Here is a 21,220-nt window from a genome sequence, read left to right as displayed (position 1 = left end):
GGACTTGGTTAAACCCTGTGTACTTCAGTTTCCTGAACTGTAAAGTTGGGGATAAGTGTTTCTGGCTTCATAGAGTTTTGAGGTGTTTTGCTATCCATATAAAAGCCCTTAACAAAATAGCAAAAGCTTAAAAAATGTTGGATGTTATATCACAGTATCTTGAAGTCACATCCACATGGGGGGGAGGTACTTACTGTGCCCCTTTGTGCATGTGTATTTTTTCTCCCAGGGCTTCCACTGCTCAGGACCCGTCATCCTGTAATGTCTGCCTGTTGGACACCTATTCATTATTTGCAACTCAGTTGTCACTTCTTTATAGTTTTCTAAACCACCTCCCAAAGTTCTTTTTTCTTGTGTCCTCATGGTACTTAATATTACATTTGCCTTAGCATTTAAGATCAAGGGTATTTATTAATCATCTTATGGTTCCATCATGCAGTAGTGCCCACCCAGCCTATTGTTGGTGTATTAATTAAGGTTCTCCAGAGAAACAGAACTAACAGTGTGTGTGTGTGTGTGTGTGTGTGTGTGTGTGTGTGAGTGAGAGAGAGAGAGAGAGAGAGAGAGAGAGAGAGAGAGAGAGAGAGAAAGAGAGAGAGAGAGATATTGATCAAGCAGTTGGCTCACATGATTGTGGCAGCCTGGATCCCCAGGGAAGAGTTCAAAGGCAGTCTGCGGGCAGAATTCCCTCTTCCTCAGGGGACCTCCGTCTTTTTCTTTTAAGGCTTTCATTTGTCTTTTTCTTTTAAGGCTTTCATTTGATTGGTCAAGGTCCATCCATATTATGGAGGGTAATCTTTACTGAAAGTCTACTGGTTTAAATGTTAGTCTCATCTAAAAAAAATGTCTAGAGTGGTATTTGACCAAATATATAGGTACCATTGTCTAGCCAGGTTGTCACATAAAATTAACCATCACAGTTGAGATCAAATTGAATCTAGTAGTAGAGAGATATATAGATATTAAAAATAGCTAAAATAAAAAAACTAGATTACATAAATAAGGAATATTACAATAAAAAGATCAAATTCCTACAATTAAAAAATGGCTTGGGAGCTTGTAATTCTGGGATAATCTAAGCCATTGCTTCCTTGCCTAATTACATATTCAGATAGACTAAAAAAATAATGATAGCCAGTCCCAGGATCTTGGGAATGAAGTGAGCTTAGAGATAATGAGCATACTGGACTTTAAAAAAAAATAGGCGCCACATCTACTGTTAAGATTTACACCTTCTCTTTCAGCTAGGGGCTGTTCAGGCCTCTTAAAAATACTGTAGCTTCAAGAAAGAATTGGGCCGTTTTAGAACAGGTGCAACCGATGAACACGCAACCCGAGAAAGCATAGGTGGGACAATGCTGCCATCTTGTGGTACTCTGCTCCCCAGGTCTACAGACTCTGATACTGACTTAATTGGCTTGATGTAGTTTGGCCTAAGCGTTTTCAACTACTATATATAGTTTTTAGGTAAGTTAGGATTTTCTTTATGGTCTGAACTTTTGTTTAAACACTGAGATGTTTGAAAGTGATTTGTGTGGAACGTTTGCTAGGTTTAAAATGACATTTTTCTAACTTTTTGAGTCTTTTAGTTGGGCTTGAGGTTTTTAATTTTTACCTATTTTTTCTTCTCCAATCATGTAATATATCATCATCAACCATGTTCTAAGAAAAATGTTACAGGCCAGAGATTTTGCTGGGTCAAAGGTCCTAGGTGTCGTGTGATTTTATTCACTTGACCCTCCACATTAGGTCTTAGCTGGTAGGGTATAGGTTGGGCACCGGGCCCAAGAGAAGCCAACACCTGGTCTAATTGGTGAAAAATTAGCCTGGCAGTAAAACTGCCTAGATGAAGACCATCGGGAATCTCATTGGCTCAGTTACCTGCTGTCTTGGGAATATGTATTAGAATACTCAGATCAGCCGGCATGGCTCAGTGGTTGAGCATTGACCTATGAACGGAAGGTCACAGTTCGATTCCCTGTCTGGGCACATGCCCAGGTTGTCGGCTTGATCCCCATTGTGGGGTGTGCAGGAAGCAGGCGATCAATATTCTCTCTCATCATTGATGTTTCTATCTCTCTCCCCCTCTCCCTTCCTCTCTGAAATCAATAAAATAAATAAAGGAGATGTGAGAAGACACACTACCCTTCCATCTCCCTTCCCCCATTTATGAGATAACCTTAACAAATCTCTATTTATTGTAAATATAAGCATCTAACATTATTATTGTTTTCTAGGCTCCTCTAGCATGTTCTGTTTTTCTTTTCTTTTTTAAAAATCTTCATCTGAGGATATTTTTCCATTGCTTTTTAGAGAGAGGGAAAGACAGAGAGAAATATCGATGTGAGAGAAACACATCAATTGGTTGCCTCCTGCACATGCCTTGACCAGGGCCCAGGCTGGAAAGGAGCCTGAAATCGAGGTACATGCCCTCCACCCAATCAAACCCAGGACTCTTTGGTCTGCAGGCTGACGCTCTATCCCCTGAGCCAAACCAGCTAGGGCTGTTCTGTTTTTCAAAGTTTTTAAAAATAAGGTATTTAAAAAATTTTTAAATATATTTTTATTGATTTCAGAGAGGAAGGGAGAGGGTGAGAGAAAGAGAAACATCAATGAGAGAGAATCACTGAGTGGCTGCCTCCTGCACGCCCCCTACTGGGGATTCAGCCTCCAACCGGGGCATGTGCCCTGACTGGGAATCAAACCATGACCTCCTGGTTCATAGGTTGATGCTCAGTCACTGAGCAACACTGGCCAGGCTCAAAGTGTTTTAATATGCATTACCTAAATTAATAATAAGGATGCTACTTAGGAGTTCATTTCTATGCCTGCTAATCCAGGAATTCAAAGAAGGAAATAGCAGTGACCAGCACCCAGGTGCAGTCCTCCTGTCAACCACATACCTGTTCTCATTGGTTGCTGGGTTTTCCCCCTTGTTTTATCTAATGCTTAGAGTATTTTCATCTCTGGCTGGATTTCTAATCTCAGATCTACTTCTAGCTCATGCCCAAGCCTAAGATTTAGAACCCCAGGTGTGTTGAGCATCTGTTTCATGCTAGCTGCTGTACATAGGTTATCCTGTAACAGCAGCCGTGGGAGGTTATCACCATAACACCATAGTCTCATCACCATTTTACCGGTGAGTGCATTTACAGCTGAGGACATGTTAAGTCTGAGTAACTTCCCAGATCATACAATTCAAGTGGTGGAGCTACGATTTTACTGTGGAAAAAACCTAAAGTACCACCTTCCTAGAGAATTTTCTTAGGCTGGAGATACTAGGAACAGAGATAGAAGTAGACCTCAGGAGCTTTACTTTGAATATTTTGATAAAACTATTCCAATGATAGGGAGCTATATGGATAGACCACTTCATTTCTAACCTGATAATATTGGAAGAACAGAAGTGGAAGGAGACATGAGTGTCCAGTTAGGAGAGAGCCTAATGGGAAGAATGCCCAGAACTCTTGACTTTCCTGCACTGACAGGGAAGTTCCACGCCTCTCTGGTAGAAGGAAGCCACAGTGAGGCTGGACTGAGTGAGATCGGCTCAGGATTCTTCCCTTGAGATGATGCTGACGCTGGAGTAGACAGGAGAGAGGCCAAGCTGCTGGGAGAATGGGCAACTCCAGAGTGGCCGGGACATTCCTGTTACGGCTGCTCTGAGACATTTCACCACCACCATAAGCACCGAAGAAAGCGATCTTCGATAGTGCCATGCTGGGCCTGCATTTTTGTGTCTTCAGTTTATCACTCAGCTCTGTCTCTCTCACACCTCTATGGCTTTGTGGGGAAATGCACAGTAGGATTAAAAGCCAGGAGGGCTTCTGCTCAGTTCTCCCTGGAGGGCTCTAAGCAGTTCAGTTTCCCTCCGGGTAGACATGCTGACAGGAGGTGATCCCTAAGGCTCTTCCAGCACCAACATTCTGAGACACCTTCTATCCCACGGGTCTCCAGGAGTGTTGCTCATGGACTGCTGTTTTCACTCATAATGGCTCCAGTCCATCTGCTTGATGCACTGACAGCATCCAGGCAGTGCACTCATCTCAGATGAGATGTTTCTGACCGTAACTACCTAATAACCTGGGCCTCGGATGTGTTTACCCTCTGCAAATGGGGGAGCAGGGAATAGGTTGCTTCTGAAGGAGGGCAGATGCTCCTTTCCTGTCTGATTGAAAGTGTAATGGCAAGGAGAGAGGAGGCGAGGCCCACATGAGTCACCTTGTCCCTCTGTAGGCCACCCTGAAGCCCGCTTATTCTGACTCACCCGCTTCTAGCCAGGAGTGGTGGTGTCCTGAGAGGCAGCTTGTGCCACCTGGCAGGTCAGACCGGTTATTAAAGATGCAGACTGGGATCTAAGGCAGGCTGGGTCACCCCACCCTCATCTTTGTTCTGGGCTCCAGTCATAGCCGTGAGAACGTGTCTCACACACCTCTAGCTACAGGACTGGAACCGATGAGGGGCTCAGCGGGGATGCTCTGAGGTCTGTGCATTTGCACTGAGACACGCTTTCTACATGCTGCTCCTAGCCAGGGGCCCACTCCTGGGAGACATGGGACTTCTCCGATGGGCCACTTTGGCTCAGGGACTGCCCATTGTCTTCACGGAAGCTCTGCTCTGCAGTTTAGGATGCTTCCCTCCAACCTTCTTTTCCTCTTCACTCCAGTGACAATACAAGAAGGAATAAAGAGGCGGAGGGACGTGGGCATGCTGGAAAGGCTCTATTACTAATATGTAAGGCCAAAAGGCCCACCACAGGATGTGTGCCATGAGGGCACACAGGACACGCCATTCACCAAGCCATCCAAATGTGCCGGTGAGAGGGGCACCGATGTCACTAGGGACAGGGATGACAGAAGGAGAGGCGTTTACAAATTGAACTTGTTAGCATTTGTGGGGATGATAGAGGGCAGGACTTTACCAATAAGTTGTGGATGATGGTTAATGGTGTCAGTTTTGCACCTAGGGTCAAAATAGGTAGACAGCTGTTGATGGGTATGCTCCTTAGCATCCAAAACGGATGAGCAAACTTTTTAGGTAAAGGGCTAAATAGAAATTTTTATTTATTTTAAATGCTTGAACTGACTTTATTATAGCATCATGAAAAACAGAAGACATTATACCTACAGAGAAAGACTGGACAAATCAGAAGGTCTCTTGGACTTGTTCACTTCCTGGCACTGTCTACTGATACTCAGAACATGCTCGGATACTTCCTCATGAACCTCCTGACCACTTAACCAGGGGTCCTCAAACTTTTTAAACAGGGGGCCAGTTCACTGTCCCTCAGACCGTTGGAGGGCCGGACTATATTTTAAAAAAAACTATGAACAAATTCCTATGCACACTGCACATATCTTATTTTGAAGTAAAAACACAAATGTTTTTGGCGGGCCGCATGTGGCCTGCGGGCCGTAGTTTGAGGACCCCTGTAACCTTCCACTTCGACCTGGACATCATCTTTGGTACCTAGAGGCAAGGTGGTTTCTGTGCTCTCACAGATCACAAAATCAGCCATTCTTCTACATGTCTCAGATAGGCCAGATGATTCTAAAGTCTACATGTTTTCTGCCTACTTAACCTCATCAGGCTCAATCCTTTGACCAATTGCAAAATGAAAAGTCCAGGGAAAAGCTAAAGAAGAGTTAGCTGGCTAGATGGAAACATTTCAGAGGCCTTGATAGTAAATTAAATGGCCTGTTTCTGACTTTTCATAGGGTTTATTTTCCATCCACTGTAGTGCATGCATCTTACTGAGACCTGTAGCATACTGGCCCTCTCTTGCTCGTCCTGTCCATATGGAACTTCTTTCTCTTCAGTATCTAGTTTAACAGTTGCCTGAAATTTAGATAACAACAATAACTATAGTACTGTAGTTACCAGTACTTTAGTAATTACCATTTATTACCTACCATTGACCTGAGTACTTATTCGATGCCAGGTATAGTACCAATCACTTTAGCTGTATTAACTCATTTAATTTTCATAAGGATCCTATGAGGTAGGTACTTACAAAAATACCCATTTTACTGATGCAGTTAACTGAGGCCTTTCTCTTTGAGAGAGATGGTGTACAACACAAACATAACCTTTGGTCTTCATAGTCCCACATATACTCTGAGCTACTATAGCCCAAAAGATACAGTGTTTATTCTTCCAGCATATCCTTGAGGTAGGAGGACAAATTTTATCTCTTTTATAGATGAGGAAATTTAGGCAAAAAGAATTTCCCAAAACCGTGTTTGAGACAAAGTTTCTGAAAAAGATGATTCCAGATTCAGTATTTTTCCTTCTTCCTAGGAGCCCCCTCTGGATAGAGAGTCTGCCTGCCATGCCCTTGCTTTTCAGCACTCTTTAATATATGTACTAGTATACTGTATTTAGCAGAGCTCTTTGTTACCCTCGGACTGAGGATTTTCACTATTGTGCTACCTTGTCTATGTATGTAAAAAGCAATATATGTAGTAAGTTCTTATATTTATGTAGCCTACAGTAGACATCTTTTTGTTTTGCCTGCCTAGTATTCAACCCTTTTCCCCATTTGGGGGGAATACCCATCACAAGCGTCCTGGTGGAAGTCAGAGGGACCAAGTATGCTCTCTCCCTGTTCTGACAGCTGTGATGCTGGTCATTGGCACAGATTTGGTCAATGGACACTCCCGCCGAGGACCTGATTCTCAGTCCGTTTATATTTGTGTCACTCCTCCTAGAGTCATTTGTGAAGGCAATGGGAGTATTCTGAGGGAGGCCAGAATACTAAAAGATGGTGTGTGATTTCTGCTTTTTGATGTGTGATTTCTGCTTTTTGATGCTGCAGAGCTGTCCTGATTGCTTTCCACTTTCCCTGCCATCATTACTCCATCATTATGATAGTTCTATGAACCCCTGAGATCCTTTAATATCTCTCTTCTATGTAATTTATCCAGAGCTGGTTTATTGCTTGCAACCAAGAATCCTGATTGAGATAGTCTTTATAGTTTGTGATGCACCTCTCTATACATTACTGCTCCTGGTCTTAAAAACCACTTGATCTTCTATGTAACAAATGAGGAAACTCTAGCTGCTCTGTATAGCCTGACATCAATTTTTGTTATTTGATGTGTCGGATGGCTGTGAGGAAAACGGCACATTTGGGAGGTATGGGGACTGCCTTGAAAAAACCTGGCATAATATGCGATCACTGTACTCTCTGCCCACCCCTTCTGAGGTTCTGAGACCGCTGCGTGGTCTGGCAGGATGAACTCTATGTGGAAGCTGGTGTCACCTTGGCTGGGCTGCTTTCTGAACTAGGGAGGGATTTGATGGGGCGGGGATGGGGGGAGCGGGAAGGAGGGGTGAGCTACTTCTTTACCTACTTACTCACCCAGGGAAGATTTGCTGCAGGGAAGGAATGAGGTTGGGGCTTGCTGATTCGGCAAAACAGAGGGTACTATTCAAAGTTGTGTGCCCGCCCTGGCTGGTGTGGCTCAGTTGGTTGGGCATTGTCCTGTGCACTGAAGGGTTGCCCGTTCAGTTCCCTGGCTTGATCCCCAAGAGGCAGCTGATTGATGTTTCTCTCTCACATTGGTGTCTCTCTCTCTCCCTTTTCCTTCCTCTCTCTCTAAAATCAATATTAAAAAGTTTTAAAAGCTCTAGCTGGTTTGGCTCCATGGATAGAGTGTTGTTGACCTGCAGACTGAAGGGTCCTGGGTTCGATTCAGTCAACGGCACATGCCTGGGTTGTGGGCTCCATCCCCAGTAGGGGGCGTGCAGGAGGCAGCTAATCAATGATTCTTTCTCATCATTGATGTTTGTAACTCTCTTACCCTCTCCCTTCCCCTCTGAAATCAATAAAAACATATTTTTAAAAAATCTTAAAAAAATAAAGTTGCGTGCCTACAAGAACAGCCTCTTTATCATGCTCTTCCTCCCGGCCTGCCCTTCCTGTTCTTCGAAGGGTTCCTTTCTCTGTTCCATTCCCTATTCTCGCCCAGTTCCTGCTGCCAGTCCTTCCTGCTCACTAGCCTGCGTGTCTTTCCAAAGCCCTGGTGGTTTGCTCTTCATTCTTTAGGATGTTGTTAAAATGGGGTGTGTTGCTCTTAGCGCCAGCTCCTCCTATCGCTTCCTCTTCCCACTCTTAATGATGCTTCTCCTAGTTTCCCATCTCCCCAAGCACACGTTTGCAACTTTGCAAGTCCCACATGGGTAGGGACCAAGTCTGAGTTTGTTAGCAGTGTATGACCAGGCAGCAGGCACAGGGCTTGCTTGATACATAGCAGGTGGGGTTAGATGAAAGAACACTGCATGAGTGAGTAAACTCTAAGCCTCCTGCCTGCCTGATGTAGCAGTCCTTGGAGGGGAGAAGAAGGGGTCTTCGGTGAGGTATTAGAATGAATACATGTAGAGCCCCCCGCATGTGAGATCTGCTCAGGACACTTTTCTTAACTGAATCTGATTCCACACCCACCAACCTCAAACCATCCAGCAAGCAGCATGTCTCTCCGATTCTCTGCTGCCTGCAGTCTTCCCATGTAAACCAGGGCTTCTTAACTGGGATGGGGAGGGTTGTATGACTGGGATGTGAAGTGGGGCATTTCTGTTTGTCAAGATGATTGAAACGTAATCTATTGGCATTTAGAGGGTAGGAGTCAGGCCACATTCTGACCTGTGTGGACAGTGTCATACAACAACCGTCATGAGTCCTGCATGATTCCTGGTGTCCCCACCTTTTGCCATAACATTCAAGTATGAAAAAATATATAATTTTTGTAGAATAAATTGGATTCTAGCTGAGATAATTACAAATATGCATAGGGTGAAATTTCCAGGAATTCACCTATTGGAAAAACTGAAAGAAGATTGTACTCATTTTGTTCAGAGCTTCTTTTTTTCCTATCACAATGATATGTCATCTATCGAAGGACACTCTGGTTGTTTCCATGTCTTGGCCATGTATCTTTGTGAATAAATGTTTTCAAATTTTTCAGGTAGATACCCAGCAGAGGGGTTGCTGGGTCATATGGTAACTCTATTCTTAATTTTTTTTAGGAGCCTGCACAGTTTTCCATAGTGGCTGTACCAGCCTACATTTCCACCAGCAGTGAAGGAGGGTTCCCTTTTCTTTTCAGAGCTTCTTTACCAGAGTTGGTCCCCGTTTCAGAAAATCATGTAATAGAAGCAGTCCTGCAGGTGGAACTGAGTTGCCAATAAAAGTCTACAGTCTGCACTTGTAGCTATAGTGTTCCTAGTGCTTTTATCATAGATGCAGTTCGTCCCATTGATTGAAGATAGAAAACGTTGATTGTAACAAAATTTTTAAAAAAGTAATTATTCAGAAGTCACAACACAAAATGTAAAAGAACAAATAATACTTTCAGGGGCTTTTCAGGGGGAAAGTTTTTAACATCCGAAGTTGCAGTAAACTTGTGGGGCACCCTGTATTTATTATTAAAAGGGGCTGTTTGGCCAGTTTGGCTCAGTGGTTGAGTGTGAGCCTATGAGCCAGGAGGTCAGGTTCAATTCTTGGTCAGGGCACATGACCGGGTTGCTGGCTCCATCCCCAGTAGGGGGCGTGCAGGAGGCAGCCAATGGATGATTCTCTCTCCTGATGTTTCTATTCTCTCTATCCCTCTCCCGTCCTCACTGTAAAAAAATAGTAAAAATATATCTTAGGGGGAAAAATAAGTAAAAATATATCTTAGGTCTGATATTGTGAGAACCACTTACACTGCACCCACCTGGAAAGGGCATTTGCAAAGCCCAGCATGAAAGTAGGGCGCAACGCGGCGCGGAGGGCGGTGGCTGAAGCCCGCTGACCCCTGCGCTTACCGAGGCAAATACGCCACGGGGCTGTGCGGAGCCTCCATCATCCAAAGCGTAAAATTAGGGGAACTGCGGTCGCCCTGAGCAGACGCGGGAACCAGGTGGGAAGCCAGACGCACCTGAGGACCCGACACAAACCAGCAGGGCCTCTACCACAGCCCCACCTCCACCTTTGCCCTCTCGGTAGCAGTACCCGGGCACCGGCAGGCGGGTGAGGTGGGGTGGGGTTAGCAACAGGTGGCCTCCTTGCGCTCCGCTGTCGCGCTTGGGGTGCCGGGCCGCCCTCCAGGGCGTGCGGGGAGTGGAGGCGAGTTTGCCCCGAGGGCGGTCCCCGAGCCCCAGGACCCGGGAGTCTGGGCTCCGTCCTCTGTGCGCTCACAAAGCCCCGCGCCGGCTGCACTTGGCCTCGGTGTCCGGGCGCCGCCCCGGGCGGGGCAGCGGCGGGACCTTTCCTGGGGGGAGCCTCGTTCTCCCCGCCTTCAGCCTCCGCCCCGGGGTCGGGCGGGGCCCCAGCCTATGCCACGATCCCGGGCAGGGAGCCGCGGCTATTGCTGCGCCAACACCGTACACTGTGGCCCGAGGCTCCGCTCGCCGCTGGGTAAGAGGCATCCGGCGGCCGATCTCCGGCCCTGGGCCAGGGGCGGGGGTCCCGGCGGGACAGAAAGCACCCCTGAGGCTGGTTGCAGGCCGGTTCTGCTCTCGCGGCTGGGGCTTCGCTTCACACTTTTCTTCCCCACCCCGTACCGGCAGCTCTTGGCTGCCCCGTCGGGAACCCAGGTCCTGGGACTGAGCTTCCTTCTAGGACTGCGGGGCCTGGGGGCGCGGAGGGTTGAGCTGCTCCGGGCGGGTAAAAACCGCAGGATCCCCCCTGCGTGTGTGGGGAGTGCTGACACGCCGGCTTGTTGACTGTGTCACTCAGCACCGGCCGGCACGGGGGGTGCACGGCCTCCGGGTCAGAGGCTGACGTCAGCCCGCCTGCCCACAGCAGGGACACATTTAGCCACCGATGCAGCGCGTGGGACAGGTGGGCGCTCCAGTCGGCTGCCCTGCGACTGGCAGAGAGCGGAGCGTGTAGGGCACGTGCGGAACTGAGTGGGCGGAAAGGAGGCAGAAAGGAATTGCGGGTTCTTTTCTCTCTGGTTTACGTTTCTCTTTTAATTCTAAAAATCCCAACCTAGCCTCTTGCTCAAAGGCACAGTGAGCAGAGCCTCTGGATTGGTGTGGGCTGCCCATTGCTATCATGTAGGGTTCTGACCCATTTTTGTGCCATGTACCCCTTTGGCAGGTGTGGGAAGACTAAGGACCTCTTCTCAGAACAATACTTTTAAAGGTATAAAATAAAAGGCGCAGTATTGTAAAGGAAACCAGTTTCAAAACATTTTTCAAATATTAAAATGATTTATTATGTAGTAATATATATGCCTTTACAAGTAATCCATTAAACAAGATCTATCAGTAGATCTAATAGCTACCATATTTTTGAAGTAGTAATGAGCATAAACAATATTTCAAGATATAGACAACACCTGTAATAAAAGAAAATATCTATGATTTCTATTGGAGACGGTCATAGGTACAGCTAATAATTGCTGTGGTTTGTTGTGTAGGGTGTCCCCCAAAATGTATATACTAATATACACTTTGAATAATTATAAAGGCATTTCATTTTTCAAAATTGAGCTACCAGATGTTAAAGTGTGTACATATATTTTTTGGAGACACTATATATATTGAAGTAAGTGTTAACTTTCAGTTGGAGATTAGTGAAAAATGAAGATTCCCTGATAGGGGAAAGGGCACTGCCCAGGAGTTAGGTGACATGGGTTCTGGTCTCGACACTTCCATTGACTAGCAGTCTGACCTTGGCTTTTTAAAAAATATATATTTTATTAATTTTTTACAGAGAGGAAGGGAGAGGGATAGAGAGGTAGAAACATTGATAAGAGAGAAACATCGATCAGCTGTGTCTTGCACACCTCCTACTGGGGATGTGCCTGCAACCAAGGTACATGCCCTTAACAAACCTGAGACCTTTCAATCCACAGGCCGAAGCTCTATCCACTGAGCCAAACCGGTTAGGGCCTGACCTTGGCTTTTTGAACTTCTTTGTGCCTTTGCCTCTTCATTGTACAGTGGAGATGATCATGCTGTACCATGCATTTAAGTTGCCCAGCACTGCACCTGTCACAGAGGGGTGAAATAAATACCATTTATTAGAACTTGTTTGTCTCCTTCACTGGACTGCAAGCATATAGCCATCACCATTACATTTCCAATCCTGATACATGGAATGCACTTGATAGATATTTTTTGAATGAATAAGTGGATTGGAGAGGGCTGCTTGTGGCTGCATCTGAAAAAACAAAATTCCTCAAGGAGCGAGATGGTGGTTTGAGAAGTAACTTTAAAATTTGGGCTTTTTAAAATTTTTAACTGGCTGAACAAATATGTAAACAACACATCTGGAGCTGAAGTGCCTGAAACATCAACCAGGGCTCACAGGTCTGTGTAAGAGTTTGTGGCTGGTGTCCTGCCAGAGAAAATGAAAATGAGGAGTCCTTTCAGAACAGTGTCTCCATCTTGCTTGTGTCCAGGCTTGTTAATACCAGATGTTGTAACACAGGAAGTGTCGTATAGCGAATGGAGACAGACCCGTGATGAAGCATTTCTGGGCAGAGATGCACATTTCTCTTTTCACTTTTCCCTGCCCTGCCACGTAATGCATAACTCCTCGGTGACCCTGAAGACTTGGTAAACGGGAGAGGTGAGGGTAAATTGCTAGAAGCAGCCCAGACTGGGCCTGAAGCCAATTAGTTGCTTTTTAATTCCCAGCCTTAAAATTCTGTGTAATCCAACCAAATGTGGATGGTAATAGGAAGAAGGAAAGTCGGTCCAACCAGCCATCCCTGTGATTTATATTGTAAAAGTGCTACGTTGGGGCAGGAAGATGGGGAGAGAGCTTTGTAAAGAACAGGACATTTAGAACACACTGGGCCTAACTATGCCTATAACCTTTGGAGGGCAAATACTGGACTAAATTGTGTCCCATCAAAATCCAGTACTTCCAAATGTGGCTATTTGGAGATAGGGCCTAAAACGGTAGTTAATGTTAAATGAGATTATAGGGGTGGGGCCCTAATCCAATATGGCTGGTGTCTTTATAAGAAGATGAAGAGAGCCTAGGGGACAGGCCTGGTTATAAGCCCTTGTCATTCTTGCTGCAATGCTTCACAGCTCTAGTAGAACAAGTATTCCCATTTGAGTACCTGCTTGTGAACCTCTGTTTCCCTTTTCTGCTCATTTAGAGGATCACAGAATTTTAGAAAAGGAAGGGACCTTTGAAGCCACCCAGTGCAAATGCCCCAGAACGGTTAAGGACCAGCCCTACCTGCTGCTACCTGGGGTGTGATCCTGGGTCTCCTGACTCCTGACACACCTTCAGACAAAGCTTTACTGGGATGGGGAACTGTGCCACTTAGTTCCAGTGGTCGGCAAACTCATTAGTCAACAGGGCCAGATATCAACAGTACTTCTTCAAAACAGACTCGCCCAGGCCGGAAACCGACTTCTGCGCGTGGGCCACGAAGTTTCAATCGCACCGTACGCGCGCCCGCACGTGGCATTTTGTGGAAGAGCTACACTCAAGGGGCCAAAGAGCTGCATGTGGCTCGCAGTTGGCCAATCACGGTTAGACAAAGGGAAGACATGCACTTAGGGAACCTGGCACACCTGTTACCTAGCCCTCACCTCATTCTGTCCTAACCTTTAAAGGAGTTTGGCATCTCTTCAATCGTTTTCGAAACAGGTGTATAACTTGTAATGAAAGAGTCTTTTCTCATTGTGTAAAGACAGCACACATTGAATTTCAGGTGTGAATAATATGCCTGACTAATTGGCTAGTCCTGTTTACCCCAGGTGATTCTAATGTGCAGCCAAGGTTGAGAACCACTGCTTTCGAGGATTCTTGTGTGTGAGACTCTGAGTGGGAATCCCACCCAGCACTCCGGCGGCTGATGAGTCATCTCATTGTGACCATTGAACAGATTTAGGAGACGAGGCCCAAGCTTATCCCTGCTTTGTGATGGGACTTGAGTAATTCCACGTCAGGCCTCCCTCTCCAGTGTGTGGTGGTGTATGCCAGGGGTCCTCAAACTACGGCCCGCGGGCCACATGCAAATACAAATATTGTATTTGTTCCCATTTCATTTTTTTTACTTTCAGTTGAAATAATCCAATTGACTTATTTTTTTTTTCTGCTTCTGGGTCCATAATATAAGAATTTTCTTTCTGTAAATATAATTTGTATTTTCTCCTTAGCAAATGTATGGCTTAGTGAAATTGTCAATGCCCCCCTATATTATAAGGCTTTCTGATTGTAAAATGAGTATAGGTTAGGGACATTTGTAGTACGTTTCTCTGCAGCAGAGGGAGCCACTGTTGCATTGCCAAGTCCTCATTAGTAACCATTAATCAGTGACTCTTTAAAGAAAATTCCTACATTTTTCCCTTAGGGAACTAAAGAAACTCAGTGTGGCCCTAAAACCCTGAATCATCAGGGAACTACGATTGTTTCTGTTCCCTGGATGATTTGCTCCTGGTTCACTACCAAAGCCTTGCTTCACAGCTTAATATTTAAACAAATACTTAATAATATTTAAACAGCTTCGGAGGTAGAGTTCCAACTTGGCCCTACAGACTAAATGAAGGTTGCTTCTCTTTGTTCCTTCCCTCCCTCCCTCTCCCTCTCTCTTTCTTTCTCATCTGAGGATATGTTTGTTGATTTCAGAGAGAGGAAGGGAGAGAGAAATGTCAATGTGAGAGAGATCTTTTGCCTCCCCTATGTGCCCCAACTGGAGATCAAACCTGCAACCTAGGTAACTGCCCTGACTGGGAATCGAACCTGCAGCATTTTGGTGTACAGGACGATGCTCAACCAACTGAGCCACCCAGCCAAAGCTTCATTTTCTTTCTTTCTTTCTTTCTTTCTTTCTTTCTTTCTTTCTTTCTTTCTTTCTTTCTGTCTCTCTCTCTCTCTCTCTCTCTCTCTCTCTCTCTCTTCTTCTTTCCTTTCTTTCTTTCTTTTAATCCTTACCCGAGGATATTTTTTCCATTGGTTTTTCAGATAGAATGAAGGGGAGGGAGGATAGGTGAGGAGGTAGAGAAAAACAACATGAGAGAGACACATCGATTGATTGCCTCCCACACACACCCCGATTGGTAGACCAGGGATTATTATGTTATCTTTATTTGATAACAAAATAGCAATCCAGTTCCTGAACACACAGGTGATGATAGCGCTGTCATTACTTAAGAGGAGGTGTGCAAGAGGAAGGGTGCAGCCTGTGTAACCTTTACTACACTTTGAGTAATCCAATACTGTTGCTTACACCCTCTCTTCATTTATCAAACGGAACAAAGTCATAGTTCACATGCTTCCCTCTTTATCCCTTGTAGCTAATTTGTCACTGAAATTCCTTCAACATTTGTTGTGCATTCACACCTTCATCTCTGTTCTCATTATCTATTCTAAGCCCTTACTCATGACTGAATTTCTGAAACAGCTACTTAACAGACCTTCCTGTTACTGTTACATAATAGACAGACTCTTCTTATTCATCATAGGCCCTGGGGTACCTAGCACAATGCCAGGCACTTAGTAAAAACTCAAAAATGCTGAACTCAATTGCTCCAGTTCATCCTCTCAACTTTCCCAGGGTGTCTCCAAAGACATCTGTCTTGTTAAGAACTTCCAAGGACTCTCACTGCCATTAGCAGGGACCACATGCTCAAATGGGTGCCAGGACCCAGCAGGTGACATACATGACATAGGCCATGTGGGGTGGGGTGAACAGGATCCTCGTGCCAGGTCCAGATGGGCAATGACTACTCATTCTGGCCAGGTGTCTACATGTGAGAATGTGGGCCCATTGTTGTCAGAGGTGCCCAAATCTGGATTTTTTTCTGTGAGATATCCACATTTTTTAATGCTGGCACTAATTTAAAATTTAAGAGAACACTGTGAGCCAGACAGAACACAGCTCTGTCTGCATTGGGCCTGCAGGTGGCTACTTTGTGGCCCTTAGATGGGATTTCAATTGTCTAAGATTAAGCTCTGAAACCAAATTTCTTCCTATTCCCAGTGGACATCTGCCTTCCTCCTTGACACAGTTATGTGATCCTCATTCTAGGTGATTCCACTCCCCAAACCTCAAACCTAACTGTCCCAAACTAACCCAGACAGGTCCTTGCCTTCACTCTCCTGTTTCTGCCCACATAATTTCTCTCTCTTCAGTTGCCTGGATGTCAACTTTGACTTTTTTCCTCTTCCCACATCTGATCCAATCATTCTTTTTTCCCACTTCTGTCTTATCTGAATCTTTATTTGTATTTCTAATGCCAGCACATAATCAGGCCCTTATCACTCATACCTGTGTCCCTGTACCAGCCTCCTAACTGACTCCCAGAACTAATTTTGTCTTTCCTCCAATTTAATTGGCTCCCTCACACTAGATTCATCTTCTCAGAGCTGTCCCTCTGTTCTGTCACTTTTCGAAACTTTGATTTTTCAATATAAAGCTTCAGTTCCAGAACATGACCCTTTCTAATGGGGCTGTGATATTTCTTTCTTGTCTACTCCTCACATCGGTCAAATCTGGTTGGACTTCCATTGCCCAAACCTACTCTGGGCCTTCCCTCCTCATCAGCAAGGATCTCTGGGAAACAGTTGGCACTCTCAGACATGGTATTAAGAAAGGTTTAACAAAATAACTATTTACAAAAGTGTGGGCAAGGTTCAGGGGAACCGAGAGTGGTGAAGGAATTGTATTGCTTTGAGGCCTGAAGAAGCAAGTAGAGGGAGTGATTACTAGAGGTTTAGCAGGGAGGGGTCTCAGGAATAAATATCCCAATCTTACTCTTTTTCCATCTTCATATCTACTGGTGCCTCCCACTGGTTGAACCTAACTGGAAACCAGAGGACAAGGGAAGCCAGATGATACCCACCCTGTTTACAGGTCAGCTGTCAGGGTTCAGAGAGGGCGGAGGAGGCTGGAGAGAGGTCTGGAGGGCAGTCACCATCTCTTTGGTTCATTTACTTAACGCTGTTCCCTCCTCTTGGTGTTCCTGCTCATAGCATTTCCACTGCCCCAGTGCTGCCAGTCTTTTACCTCCTACTTAGATTCCATCTGTTTCCTTCTCTTGTCAAAACAGCTTAGGTGTTTAGCTCATATTGATTGCATTGCCCAGTCATTCTGCTTGATGGCTGTTATTAATGAAGTTGATACAGCCGGGTCAGAAGGACTTTGTGTTTGTAAATACTGATTCTAGAAAGGGGCCATGGGTAACTGCTAAAACAAAGCACAACTTACCTTCTGCTAGTTAAATCTAAGATGGAATATCAGTCCAGATTTTTGGAAGCCAAACCTAACTTTGCTTCCACTAGTCCAGAGATGATACAGGTGTTGGAAAATAATGGTATCCCATTTTTTGCAACTGTTCCTGAGGAGGTGGCCAGAGAGATCCATGCTACATTCTTGGCAGACTGCAGCAGTTTTCTGTCTAGACTACCCCAGGGGATGACAAGAAGGGCCCAGATACTCCTAAGTGTGTCAGTGGGGGTAGACGGGACCAGAGTCTAGAACAGCTGTGGGCAAAATACGGCCCGCGGGCCGGATCCGGCCCGTTTGAAATGAATAAAACTAAAAAAAAAAAAGACCGTACCCTTTTATGTAATGATGTTTACTTTGAATTTATTTTAGTTCACACAAACACTCCATCCATGCTTTTGTTCCGGCCCTCCGGTCCAGTTTAAGAACCCATTGTGGCCCTCGAGTCAAAAAGTTTGCCCACCCCTGGTCTAGAATTATCTGAGACCTCACAGGTTAAGGGCTCAGTCCCACAAGACTGCCCCCATTATAGATGCCAGCTGCAAATGGGGTCCCAGGCAACCCACACTTTTGCCTAGAGGTTTCTAGGATCTCCCCTCAGGTTGGCTAAGTTGCTAGAATGACACATGGAACTCAGGGAAACACTTTACTAATGAACCAGTTTATTATAAAGAATGCAACTCTGGAATGGTCAAATGGAAGACATGCATAGAGCAAGGTTTTGGGCATGGAATGGGGCGGTATAGATAGCTCCAGAGGTGTTTGATGCCACCCACCCTGTCTGCACATAATTGTGCTCACCAACATGGAAACTTCCAGAATCTGGTTGTGCAGGAGTTTTCATAGAATTAAATCTCCAGCCTATCTCTCCTAACTGAAGCTGGGAGGGGGCTGAAAGTTCCAACTTTCTAATCACAAGTTTGGCCTTCCTGGTGATCAGCCACATCTTGAAGCTATCGAGGGATCTCACGTTGAGTCACCTCATTAGCATAAACTCAATTATGGTCAAAAGGGGCTCCTTATTATTCTTTTTGGTTATTGACTAACAACTCTTTTCACTCAGAAAATTCCAAGGGTTTTAGGAGGTTTGTGCCAGGACTGGGGACAAACACCAAAAAAAGTACATATATATTTTTATTACACCACATTTCCAATGTGGGATATTAAATAATTATGATTATGCATTATTGCCCTGGGTTGTGTGTAGTCTTTGATATAGTATTGTGCCCCACCTTATCCACAAACAGATGTTGATTATGGTTCTGGTTTTTCTGATCTGGAAATTTATTATATTGTTAGGATGAGAGTGTTATTGAGATTTTTCAGGAGTTTTGAAACCTGGAACATTTCCTCTAACTTTTAAAAAAAATTATATATATTTTACAAGGAAATTTGACTGCAAAGGCCAGGCATTTTGCTTGACGGCTGTTATTAATGAAGTTAATACAGCCGGGTCAGAAGGACTTTGTGTTTGTAAATACTGATTCCAGAAAGGGGCCATGGGTAACTGCTAAAACAAAGCAGAACTTACCTTTTTGGCTGAATGAGGGAAATAATCTGCATAAATGCTTCCTCTTTCAAGAGATGAACCATGGGATGTTAGGCTACAGGGAATAAATAACCTCAGATGGAGTGGCTGAAAACTAGAAACTTAGCTTGGCCTCCTTCTAGATCTATATATATATGTAAATATACAAAAAATATGTATATGTATATTTTTAACTCTTTCCATGGGGTTAATATATAGGGTCAGGACCATGATAAAATGGTTTTCCTTTTCTGGGAAGTGAGGAGTTTTGCTATGATTCTGTCATTCTATAGACAGTTTAGAAAGGTAAGATGTGATGACTTTCTATTCACTGTAAAATATCCTTTCCCTACCAAACAGTAACATCCTAATTGGTGATTTCCTCCACTCTTCAATCATAAAAAATCAAAATCAAATTGAGTGATTTTTAAAATTTAAAGCAGTACAGCTCATTAAAGGAAACTTGAGAAAAGTAGTGTCTCTTTTCTGGGAAGTATGGAAATATATATATATATTCTAATAAATAAAAAGCCAGGGCTGTCACGATCAAAACAACTGGACAGACGACTGAACAGCAAGCTGTGTGGGGGTGACCAGGCCGGCAGGGGGGTTAGTGAGGAAACAACCAAAACGACTGAACAGCAGGCTGCATGGGGCAACCAGGCTGGGTGGGGGCGTGGGGAGGGAGAGGCAGTGAGGGGTGACCAGGCCAGCGGGGTGGGGGCAGTTAGGGGCAACCCAGGGCTGGCAGAGGGAACAGTTGGGGGCACCAGGCTGGCAGGAGGAGCAGTAAGGGCAACAAGGCCAGGGAGGGCAGTTGTGGGTGACCAGGCCGGCAGGGGTGGCAGTTAGGGGCAATCAGGCAGGCAGGCAGGTGAGCAATTAGGAGCCAGTGGTCCTGGATTGTGAGAGGGATGTCCAACTGCTGGTTTAGGCCAGATCCCTGCGGGATTGGGTCTAAACCTGCAGTTGGACATCCCCCGAGGGGTCCTGGATTGGAGAGGGTGCAGGCTGGGCTGAGGGACAACCCCCCTGCCAATGCACGAATTTTGTGCACTGGGCCTCTAGAGTGTGTGTGTGTGTGTGTGTATACACACACACACACATGCACTGAGTGGCCAGATTATTATGCCCGGCCAGGTTATTAGGACCACCCATCAGTACTTCGTTGGGCCACCTTTTGCCTTCAATACTGTGACAATTCTTCTTGGCATTGACTCCATGAGATGTTGAAAGGTGATGCGAGGAATCTGATACCATGCCTGATGAATAGCACTGTCCAGTTCTATGAGATTTGATGGTTGTGGAACCAGCTGCCTGATGGCTCTTTTAACTTTGTCCCACAAATGCTCAATTGGATTGAGATCTGGGGCCACCTAAGCAAGGCAAAGTCTCCCTCATGTTCTTGAAACTACTCCTGCACAATACGAGCACCATGGCATGGTGCATTGTCTTGTTGGAAGAAGCCATCTCCATTGGGATACGCCATCAACATGATAGGATGAACTTGATCAGCAATGATACTTAGGTATGTTGTGCTATTCAGACGTTTATAATGATCTGGCCCTCTAGCAACTTCAGCGCGAAATCATAGGTAATTTGCCTACAAACATCAGGTGGTCATAATAATCTGGCCACTCAGTATATATATATCTCTACACTAATAAAAGAGAAAGATGCAAATTAACCATCACTCCGCCACTCCGCTACACCCACAAGCCATGCCCACCAGCCAATGAGGAGCGAGTATGCAAATTAACCCAACTAAGGTGGCGGTGGCCACGGAGCTGGAGCGAGCAGGTGGCTTGGGTTGCCCCTGGCGGTGGAGGAAGCCAAGCTTCCCGCCTGCCCTGGCCGGACCTGGGCTCCACTCAAGGCTACAAAGTTTCAATTATAGAAGATAAATAAATTCCAGATACTGCTTCCAGCCTGCCCTGGCCTCTGCTCAAGGAAGTGCTGAGAAAAAAAAAAAAAGAGAGAGGCTGGAGCTTGGGTTGCCTGGGGGCATGGCCAGCCTGAAAATGGCCCTTAGCCCCTCACCCAGGCTGGGCAAGCACCCCAGCAGGACCCCCACCCTGATCCGGGACATCCTTCAGGGCAAACCAGCTGGCCCCCACCCGTGCACCAGGCCTCTTTCCTATATAATAAAAGGGTAATATGCAAATTGACCCTAACAGCAGAATGACTGGTCACTATGACACACACTGACCACCAGGGGGCAGATGCTCAATTCAGGAGCTGCCCCCTGGTGGTCAGTGAGCTCCCACAGGGAGAGCTCTACTCAGCCACAAGCTAGGCTGATGGCTGCCAGCACAGTGGTGGTGGCGGGAGCCTCTCCCGCCTCCTCAGCAGTGCTAAGGATGTCCGATTGCAGCTTAGGCCTGCTCCCTGCTGGCAAGTGGACATCCCCCAAGGGCTCCTGGCTACCAGAGGATGTCTGACTGCCAACTTAGGCCCATCCCCGGGGATGGGCCTAAGCAGCAGGTGGACATCCCCGAGGGTCCCA

General features: G+C 45.6%; 2 protein-coding genes across 2 annotated transcripts in view; both read left to right on the top strand.

Annotated features, from left to right (window-relative positions):
- The window catches only part of BLOC1S6 (biogenesis of lysosomal organelles complex 1 subunit 6), a 42,727-nt gene that overhangs the window by 17,950 nt on the left and 3,557 nt on the right, over positions 1-21,220 (top strand). The gene's annotated exons all lie outside the window — the stretch shown is intronic.
- The window catches only part of SQOR (sulfide quinone oxidoreductase), a 45,487-nt gene continuing 34,554 nt past the window's right edge, over positions 10,288-21,220 (top strand). The window contains exon 1 of the mRNA XM_006086012.3: positions 10,288-10,399. The gene's annotated coding sequence lies outside the window, so the exon portion shown is untranslated. The remainder of the gene's footprint in view (positions 10,400-21,220) is intronic.

This window comes from Myotis lucifugus, unplaced genomic scaffold (genome assembly GCF_000147115.1).
Source record: "Myotis lucifugus unplaced genomic scaffold, Myoluc2.0 scaffold_23, whole genome shotgun sequence".
Taxonomy (NCBI): Eukaryota; Metazoa; Chordata; class Mammalia; order Chiroptera; family Vespertilionidae; genus Myotis; species Myotis lucifugus.
Note: the sequence above shows the minus strand (reverse complement) of the source record. Positions and strands in the feature narration are given on the sequence as shown.